Source organism: Sorex araneus, chromosome 3, assembly GCF_027595985.1.
Source record: "Sorex araneus isolate mSorAra2 chromosome 3, mSorAra2.pri, whole genome shotgun sequence".
In the NCBI taxonomy this organism is placed as follows: domain Eukaryota; kingdom Metazoa; phylum Chordata; class Mammalia; order Eulipotyphla; family Soricidae; genus Sorex; species Sorex araneus.
The window spans coordinates 189,071,271-189,082,217 of NC_073304.1; the positions used below are offsets into that span (position 1 = coordinate 189,071,271).

The following is a 10,947-nucleotide window of genomic DNA, read 5'->3' on the forward strand; positions in this document are numbered from 1 at the left end:
CAATATATTATATCAACAAATATCAACTGTTAAATCACCATTTAAATTATTAGAACAATGGAATGTTTGCAAACAAGCTGAGAAAAAAACTTCAAAAAAGATGAAAATGGAACTTCTGGTTAAATATGGTGAACTGAACACAGATATTTAATTCTGAAACTTATTCAAAACCTACTAAAATGTTAGAAACAAGGCACAATGGTTATATGAAACACAAATAGGAGAGAAGAGATGACAAAGCAGATTTGAGTGATAGAAAAAGATTCAATGACTTGGGGAAGTAAGAGAAATACAGAAACAAAAACAGTTTCTGGTGGGATACTGATAAAAGTACACTTCCATTGACTCATTATTTAATAAATATAAATTAAATCCTAAAAATATTCTAATTACTAGGGACATAGTAGTGAAAAAAAACTAAACAAAAATTTTCCCTTATAGATCTACAGAATAGTTGAGAAAAGATACGATTTTTTAAATTAACCATAAATATATAATATGATAAGGAGGGGGGTGAAGAACCAAACATGAAAGTGGGATGTGAAAATGTCATAGATTGAAGCAGAAATGTGGCTGGGGTCATCTGGAATGTCCTTAATAAGAAGTGACATTTATAAAAAGACCCAAAGGAAGTAAAAAACTGCCCAAGAAAAGCCTGAGGTAAGAGATTTCCACACAAAGAGAATTCCTGAAGTACAGTAAGCAAACATGGTTAGCTCCCTAACAAACAAGGAGATCAGGCGCTATGAAGTGAACCTCAGGGAGAGGAGTGAGATAGGAATGAGAGAGAAAGACAATGCTTAAGATGAAAGCGTGAAAATCTCTACTTCCTGTGCAGCCAAGTAATCTCCTGTAGCACAAACTTCTCTGTCTATAATGTTATCCAAGCTCAACAAAACATTAACTGATTTTAATTTAAAAAATCTACTTCAACATAATGGAGATATCAACCACAGCAGGTAGGAAGTGATGGAATAATCTTAGAGAGAAGATTAAGGGAAACTTAAATTACATATAAATTACCCAAATCCTTGAATGACTATTATCAGACATACATAAGAATATTTTAAGCAATCTAGCTACAGAGAAAAATATGAGCTAACATTTGAGATTCAGAGTCTGTTCTGTCTCATTTTTAATATTCAATCCCAAATTGCTCAGCAAGCAAATAATTGCTCAGCAAGCAAATTAGCAAGTGAGACCCATTCTCAAAATAACATATAGTCAATGAAACACAACTCTAACACTGCCCATATGTTATAACTAGTAAAAAACGATTTTGAAACAGCTTTTGTAAACTTGTTTAGTGACACAAAGAAAAGTATGCTTGTAATGAACAAGAAGGAAGAAAATGAGAAGATTAAATAAAAATAAAAATTAAGGGGTCAGGGGGCTGGAGCAATAGCACAGCGGGTAGGGCGTTTGCCTTGCACACGGCTGACCCGGGTTCGAATCCCAGCATCCCATATGGTCCCCTAGCACCGCCAGGGGTAATTCCTGAGTGCAAAGCCAGGAGTAACCCCTGTGCATCGCCAGGTGTGACCCAAAAAGAAAAAAAAAAGGGGTCAAAACAATACTAAAGTGGGGCTGGAGCGATAGCACAGTGGGTAGGGCGTTTGCCTTTCATGCAGCCGACCCAGGTTCGATTCCCAGCATCCCATATGGTCCCCTGAGTACCGCCAGGGGTAATTCCTGAGTGCAGAGCCAGGAGTAACCCCTGTGCATTGCCGGGTGTGACCCAAAAAGCAAAAAAAAAAAAAAAACCAACAATACTGAAGTGGGTAAGGTGTTTGCCTTGCATGTGACTGACCCAGGTTAAGAGTTATCCCTAAGCATAGAGTTAGAGTAAGGTATGAGCACTGCTGAATGTAGCCCCCAAAAACACACACACATTTTAGAATTTAGTAGAAATTCTAAAATTAAAAAATACAGTATCAAGTGTTTAAAATAGCAGCTGGAATATTACAGAGGAGTCAGTGAATTGAAGGTAGATCAATTATCTAATCTGAAGAACAGACGAAAATAGAACCTTGGGAACTAGTGGGGAAATATGAAAATGCTAACATTAAACATTTATTTTTGTTTTTTAGCGTCACACCAGTGGTGCTCAGATCTTATTCATTTTTTTCTATGTACTATGTCCTTTCATACACTTCTGGCTCATATGAAGCGGAGGTGGTGTAATTGCCGACCATCTATCTTCACTCCCATTCCTTCCCATTCCAGTTGTCGCATGATGTTCTCAAGGGAGGCACTGAAGAGTTTAGGTGAAATGGTATCACCTTGCTGCACCCCTCTCTTTACATCAATGATCACTTCCTTGTAGAATGGCGAGATCCTGGTGGTGAATCCACAATACAGCTCTCGGAGGATTTTGATATACTGAGTTTGAATGCCCTGTTTGGCCAAGGCTTCGATGACCGCCTCAGTCTCAACAGAATCGAAAGCCTTCTTTCAGTCAATGAATGTTAGACAGAGCGGCATCTTGAACTCTCTCGAAACTTCAATGAGCTTGGTCACTGTGTGGATATGGTCTATCGTGCTGAATCCTCTTCGGAACCCAGCTTGCTCGCATGGTTGTCCTTCGTCTAGTGTTCTGTCTATTCTATCGCTTTTCAGCCTTTTGGCTAAAATCAAGTGTAGTATCAAGTATCATTATCAATCATAAATTTGATTAGAATAAGTGTGGTAGAGGAGAGAAGTTTCCAGGCTCTCTGACATAAACAAACTCTGTAACTTGACCACATAAATGATGAATGCTTGTTAAATTCATATGTTCACTGCTTTTAAAAGATGGAACAACTAAATGTAAAAAATGATACTAAATGTCTAAAGGGAACATACTGTCTTGTGCCAAGACTTTAAAATTTTTTTCAGAATAAATAAGAAATCTAAAGGAACATAATCTGTTTAGTAATAGAACAAACATAGAGAGGGTATGATCATGTTTGTCTAAAGAAGGGTTAATATTTGATTAATATTTAATCTGTAAATATTTTGTTCCAGTAAATAAAAGTGCTAAGTACAAACTATAAAGGCAATTTATAATTGAAAAAACTGTCTATTTTTTCTGCATTTGTATCATTAAATGAATTTTAATTTCTAAGATTTTCAAATTCATATGAGCAGAAGTCATAAAATTATAAGTTTAGAGACAAATTTTAACATCACGTCAAAACATCTTCACTTAAACCTTTCTAAACAACAACAAAACTCAAAGGCCTCCTTCAGAAAGGCCGTAAACATTCAGAACGCCCCAGTACTTAGCATTAATCCTTCTTGATGCTTGTTATAAGTCTATTTCCTTTTCTTTTACTTCAGGGAAGATGGAAAATAGCTGTTCCACATTCCCTTTCAGGCTGCTTTTTTCCTTCCACAGGCCCAGTGGCCCCATGGGAGAAGAGTAAACACTGCAGGTGACTCCAAAATCCAGCTGGCTCGTGCCTGATTATCCACAAGGCTGGCAACTAGCCCTATTTGTGCCCCCTCAGATGATATCATTCAATTGCAATAGCTTCTAGAAAAGTTATTTACCAGAACTTGTGGAATTCTAGACATTTATGACCTACAATCTGCCCTCAGATATATTGAAACAACAAAATATGTAGTTTCAAGAAGAGAAGCTTACAGTTAGATGTGTAAAATTGGGGCTGCAGAAATAGTATTGAGGTTAAGGTGCTTGTCTTTCTTATGGCCAACCCTGTTTGATGCCTGGCACTGCCAGAAATCTCCAATCCCTGAAATCCCATGGGTCCTCTGAGCACCATCAGGACTCATCCCTGAGCACTGCCCAAAAAAGAACAAGAAAGAGAAAGTGTAAAGAAGTTTCCAAAAAGAAGTGCAAACAGAAAAAACGTTGTCCTGAAGCCAGACCATCTAGGTCTTCATTACTTCTCTACGCCAGGCTACTTAAAAATGAACATAGTGAGAGAGTCCAGAAACACCTCAGATTCATTACACAGTTAGTTAATTTTCAATTAATTTTTAATCATTGCTTGTTGAGAAACTTTTTACTGTTGCCAAGGTGTTGGTGACCCTCCACTCTCAGATATGAGATCCTATAAGAGAACCCACAGTTTAAATAGCTAGGTTCTCTACCCCATGTGTCAGATGTTACAAGCATCTTTGGCATGATACATTTCAAAACTGAAAAATATCCCTAACTTCTGAAGGTTCAACTTAGGATTTTTTTTTCACTTTAAATTGAAGGCTAAGCTATACTGCTCAGTAAATTAGGGCATTATTTATCTTTATCAGATACTCTTCGATTAAGTTTTACTATATTTCAAAATATTAAAAAATAAAAAATGTTAAAATCTCATATAGTTTAATATTTTTAATTAAAAAATTATGTCTAAGCTTGTCAATACATGCACTTTATTTTCAGAGTTAGAAATAGAAAAGTTTATTGGAAGGTAGAAGAGAAAGGTAGAGAAACTCCCCAGCCCGAGAAAAACTTAGCATGAGGCTGAACACATACACTTAAATTTTTTTTTTAATTTTGACACATACACATTTTAATGGGTGAATAAATCACTGTCACTGTCACTGTCATCCTGTTGCTCATCGATTTGCTAGAGCGGGCACCAGTAACGTCTCCATTGTAAGACTTGTCATTACTGTTTTTGGCATATCAAATACTCCACTGGTAGCTCGCCAGGCTCTGCTGTGCGGGCAGGATACTCTCAGTAGCTTGCTAGGCTCTCCTAGAGGCACAGAGGAATCAAACTTGGGTAGGCAGCGTGCAAGGCAAACGCCCTACCCGCTGTGCTATTGCTCCAGGGAAATTAAAAACCATAAATATTTTCTTGAAGGTGGTCTAAGTAACTGCTTACTACCATGGTTTGCCTAAACATGCTAATTTTAATCTCATAGGTTAACATGGGTTTACACAGCCCAGTAAGTGAACCCCTCAGTCTCATAATGAAAAGATGCTCAAGGTACAAACTTTTTCTCTATCTTACTCTCCCTCCAAAAGTGGCAACATAAGATCTGATGTTCATGGCCCAACATCTGCGTTCCATGAAACGTGGTGATGACAAAGAGGGTTATAGCATGAAGGCCCAACACACTGACAGTCCAATACCATGTAAACAGGAAGGAAGCTGGGTTGGCTGCTGCGAGGAGGGAAGCAAGTAAGCAGGTGCTTTATCCAGAAGAAAGAGTGGAGAAGGGCGGCAGAGGAGTGTTGTCAAGTCTGGGAAGGGGAAAGTACCCAGGACCACAAATGCAAAGCAGCCCTGGGGCTGCTCTTTCTCGCCCAGGAGACTAATGACAACTTTCCCTCCCCTGATGTGCCAGCTAAGCAGGAGTCAGCGGGCACCCCTGGCTGTGCCGCCCATCGGGCCTGGAATCTGCCCCACCCACAAATCACAGATATCCCAGGTTGACTTCCTTCCAGAGACCAGTCATTTGATACAATTGCATGTGGTCTGAAAAATAAACTTCCACTCAAACACTGGGGAGGCTGCAATCTCGGTGAGCCTATCTCCCAGGACTCAGACCCACTCTGACCACAGGATCCTTTCCAAGGCACGACCCACGCAAGCATGCAGAGCTCCACCATGTAATTTCTGTCTGGGATGTGAAGCCTCCCTAGGGTGACCTCATTTTTCTGAACATAGTGATCCCTTGAGAAATAAAGCCTAATGAAGATTCCTTCTCAAACCAACCACTGAGAGAAATCTTTTCATGTTCCCTCCTGTCCTCTGCAACCTTTCACTCATCATTTCTCCTTCTGTCCTCAACCCACTGCATCAAGGTGTGTGTTTGTACTCCTGCTTCTGGGTCCAGCCCCAAGAGCCCTCTCCCCTTGCCCCACCAGAAGAAGGTAGCATTGGGCAGGCAGCCAGATCTCTGTGTCAGCCCTTAACCCTCGCCTCCCAACCCACAGCCCTGCCACAAAGGCTCTGCCAGAAAGTTCCGGCAGCTGCCAAGCGGACCACCACAGTGTTGGGAGAATGCTAAGCTCACAACAGAGCATTCCTCATCTCTTTTGATGGGATCAGGGTTGGGGAGGAGTTGGTGGCCAGCCAAAGATGGGTGGCATTAATGATGAAATCATGCAGTCAAGCCCTGATTTCATGGCGGGTGGGAACCGGGACAGGCTTTGTGCTTATTAGAATACACACTCCAGTTAAAAATCCTGATGGCTCAGGGGCGAGTTGGTGATCACAAAGAAATTTTACTTTATCAGTAATAATGTAATTTTTCCAGAGGAAGATAGTCTTCCCCACAGTCTTGCTCAAAACTGCCTAGATGCCCTCAGAGAGAGCTCAGGGTGAGACTAGCTTCTGCTGTCTGGACTCAGGCATGCAAGCCTCCCCTCCCAGACACCAAGAGCAACGTAGCTGGCTCCTACTCCTCTGAAGACCCCTTCACAGGCACCATGTACAAGGGTCCCTCCAGAAGAACGTGATGGATCAGAACCTTGATCAGGATTGGAGAGATAACACAGCGGGCAGCACACTTCCCTTGCATGCAGCTGACCCAGGTTCAATATCCAGAATTGAAAATGCCCCCCCCCCCCAAGCCCTGTCGGGTGTGAGTGAATCACCTGCTTCTGTGCTTGGGTTGAGAAAAGTCAAAGGAGGACTGCAGGCAAGTCAGTAACCACAACAGGGACCAAGGTAGGCACCCTGGGTAAAATCAGCTGTGTCCTCTGCAAGGAAGGAGAAAGGCAGAAAGAGAAAATGTCTTGGGGCGGGGGGTGGGTGGCAGGCAGCCACAACTGGTGATGCTCAGGGCTTATTCCTGACTGCATCCAGGAATCATTCCTGGCATACTCTGGGGACCATATGGGACTCTGGGGATCAAACCAAGGCGAGCCACGTGCAAGGTAAGTGCCTTACCCCCTGTACTATCTCTCTGGCCCCAGAAAGAGAAAGTGTCTTAAAAGGAAACTAGGGTGCAGGTGAAAGAAACCCAAGCTTGTGTCTAATTGTCCTCCTGTCCCCAACTTTGATTCCTATCCTCTGGAATGTCTCAACTATGCACTCCTCTTTCTTTTCTAGTTTTCCATTTTGAGGGATTGCACGGGAAGGCTGTTGCTTGTTGTTGTTGATATGCACAAGGTTCCTGGGTAGTGGGGAGCCAAAGTTCCAGGAATTAATTAATTTATCCAGCTGCTGAGGAAGGGAATCAGGACACTGGTCATGTTTGACTCCTGGCCTAGGGCACCCCTACACCCAGCTGTCAAGTATGATGGACGGTGCCTTGCTAACTTACAGAGAGCCCTAAGTCAAATCAACTGATTTTTCTTTTGGTTTATTTTGGGGGCCACACCGGCGCTCAGAAGTTACTTCTGGCTCTGTACTCAGTAATCTCTCCTGATTCAGTGCTCAAGGGACCATATGGGATGCCAGGAACCAAACCCGGTTGGCTGTGTGCAGGCAAATGCCCATCCCACTGTACTCTCATTCCAGTCCCTCACATCAACCAATTTTATCTCAGCCCTGACACTCACTGAGTGGCCTTCAGCAAACCACTTAACCTCAATAGCAGCACAATGGAGCTGAAGAGTCTGGCAGGGAGTTGTTGGGCAGATGGAAAGAAAGCAATGCCTGTAAACTGCCCAGAATGCAGAACAGGAGGCTTTCGTTCATGGTCAGCTCTGATCACCTTGATCATTAGCATTCTGCACACTATCACTTGCTGCTGAAATCTTGGAATCTAGCAGCAAGACAAAGCTTGAATCTGGGCTTTTTCCTTTATCCTGTTCACCTTCTCAGAAAAATTGCCCTCCACCCCAGGACCCCCAGACTGCTAGTATGTGGAGCTTCCCCACACTGATAAGCAATTTTCAGGTGCCCACAGGGCATCCAGGAACCCAACGCAATTGAGTTCTATTCCTCCCTAGTCAGTACAGAGAGGGTCCAGTCCGCCGGCTGTCACTGTGCTTCTGCCCAGTTTGAAGATCCCCACAACCCCTCCTCTCCTCAGATTGCAGGCGGCAGTCCCAGCCCAGATGGTTCCCCAAGCTTCTGACCAACAGGATAGAAAGCAAAAACTCCCAAACGCCCTTCCTCAGGCTCCCCTTCTTTACTCACCAGAGACTCATTTATTCATAGGCTAATTCTTCAAGGACTCAGGAAGGCCAGGTGGAGGAAAAGCAGAGGGTGAGGTATGGAGAAAGAGCTTCCAGACCCCTCACACACCCCACTTTCCCAGCACCTCTCATGTCCCTGCTTTTGGGTTTTTATAGATTTTATGCCTTTGCAGAACTGATTAAGCCAGTGAGTTTTTGACAGTGAACTCAATTAACAGGCCCCTCCCCTCTCCCCAGAAGTGTGTGTGTGTCTCGGACATTTCTTTTTTTTTTTTTACTTTTTGGGTCACACCTGGTGATGCACAGGGGTTATTCCTGACTCTGCACTCAGGAATTACTCCTGGTGGTGCCTGGGGGACCATATGGGATGCTGGGGATTGAACCTGGGTCAGCTGCATGCAAGGTAAATGCCCTACCCGCTGTACTATTTCTCCAGCCCCGTGTCTCGGACATTTCAACCCTCTACTCACATCACTGATCCTCCAGGAAATGAGCACCCATTCTTAGAGGCTTCCCAACCTCATCAGTTCCACATACAGCAAAATGTGTAATTTTTGTTACTCTCAGCACTTAGGGAACACCCAGGGCTTGGGGACTTGTGAGTCAAGAACATGAGCAAACTTCAGAGGATTTTCTCAGCTGCGGTATGGAAGTATAGAGTTCTACTAATATGCCTTGCTTGTTTCTGGGGTCTGGGCAAGCCCCAAAGACCCAGGAGGATCCACCCCAAATGTTTACTAAGTAGGGTTCGAGGGATGTTAGCGACCTCCACATTTTTTTCCTCTTCGAGGCATCTGACTGGAGGACTAGAGCAATAGCACAGTGGGTAGGTCGTTTGCCTTGCACGAGGCCAACCCGGATTCCATTCCTCCATCCCTCTCGGAAAACCCGGCAAGCTACTAAGAGTACCCGCCCACATGGCAGAGCCTGGCAAGCTACCCATGGCATATTCGATACGCCCAAAACAGTAACAAGTCTCACAATGGAGACATTATTGGTGCCCACTCAAGCAAATCGATGAACAATGGGACAACAGTGCTACCATGCTACAGTGCTCTGAGGCACCCAGTAGGTGGGCCACTGTGCCTCTCTCCCCATGTGCCAGCAGGGCTGGCAGGATGAAGCCCTGTCTGTACCTTGGTGCAGGTGGTGTCCTCTGCTCTCCACACTTCAGGCTCTCCCAGCCTCACTCCTTCTCTGATTGATTCATCAGGGCAGGGTCATGGTGGGAGCTCAGGACTCTTGGGACATGTGCCACAGCTGCAGGCTCTCCCCTCAGCAGCAGTGCAGCCTGAGTGCCAAGTGTCTGCTGCTCCCTGCAGATCTCACTTCTGGAATCTTTGGAAAGGCTCATCTTACACCCATCCCCTGACTTTTCATATGGAAGACCATGGGCCAAAGACTTGATTCACAGCACTGGCCATCGGGCGGGGGTGGGGGGAACCAGCACAGTCTTTGACCTGTGACCCCAGCTTCTCTACAGGTTGGTATTAGCTAGAATCCCATACTGAGCCAAAGATCCAGCCACCATCATACTCCATGGTGTTGGGTAAGCGGCCATGGATAGATCTCCTGAAGTTACCCAGCCTTTCCAGATGTGGATTCTGTTGAAAGTTACCGGCCTTCCAGCCCATCACCACATGGCCAGGCCTCAGGTGAAAGGTTTTAAGTTGTTATTAGCTAATCTCATCTCAGGGTTCCCCTTTTCATTTCTGACACTTGAATACCAGGAGGAACTTCTTTGAGCATTCGTGAAGAGTTGCTGAGATTTACCAAATATTATAAATGTATGTGAATAGTATGCTCACTAAAGTTGAAATAAAGTGCTCCAACAAAAATGGAAAATCACAATTCAAATTCCCCATCTACTATCTTACGTGTGTTTGTTAACCACAAAGGTCAGGACAGAAGGTAATTGAAGATGGGGACTTTTTGCTGTGGGCCACTCCTGGCTTAGAGTTGGGCAAGGGAGGAAAGTCCAGGAGGGTTGGGACTATTTTCAGCGTGGGACTTGGGGCTCAGGAGCTATTCCTGTGACCTTGAATATTGACAATCTAAATTGGGCCTCCTGAATGCAGAACACTCACACCAGTCCTTTGAATCATCTCCCAGTCCCAAGATTGGCCAAATTTTTCACAACTAGAAAGCATAGAATGTCCAAATTTTTTAGAGGAACTGCAATTATTTGCAATTTAAAATAATCACACCGTTTTCCCTTTTTTGCTGTTGTTGATTTTTTGTGGGGGAGCCACACCCAGTGGTGCTCAGGGATTAATCCTGGTTCTGCACTGAGGGATCACCCTTGGCAGGGACTGGAGGACCATAGAGTGCCAGGGGTCATCTATGTGCAACACCCTACCCACTGTACTATCACTACAGCCCGTTTTCTCACTTTTATATATCTAGCAGATTGAACCCTGCTTCTCTCTATGAGAAGACCCCACCAGTTCATTTATTTATTTATTTATTCATTCATTCATTCATTCATTCATTTATTTAGGGGGTGCTGGGGATCAAACTCGGGTTAGCCATGTTCAAGGCAATGCCTTACTCACTGTGCTATCTCTTTAATCCAGAACCCACCACTTCAGTGGTGGTAGTGATGCTAAAACTGTTTATCAAAGCGATATATGTTAACACTTGTACATTACCTAAACTAGAACTAAAAGGTTAAAAAACAAAAAGAACCCAACATTCCATATGCACTCAGTCCAATTAGGCATGTATAGTTTTGAATGTGTCATTTTGGATTTTTAACAGAACTTGATTTTTTAAAAAAAATACTCAAGCATTGGATCAGTTTGTCGAGATCCTCTTGTAATTTTCTGAGTCATGAATCTCTTGCAAATCCACTGAAAACGTTGGCTTTTCCTCAGAGAAAGGCACATTCTTACACAAAA

The 10,947-nt window shown here is 43.5% G+C and overlaps 1 pseudogene; it reads left to right on the plus strand.

The window, feature by feature from the left end:
* Positions 1-2,607: 2,607 nt before the first annotated feature.
* On the plus strand, positions 2,608-2,773 carry LOC129403740 (U2 spliceosomal RNA; annotated as a pseudogene).
* The last annotated feature ends 8,174 nt before the right edge of the window (positions 2,774-10,947 follow it).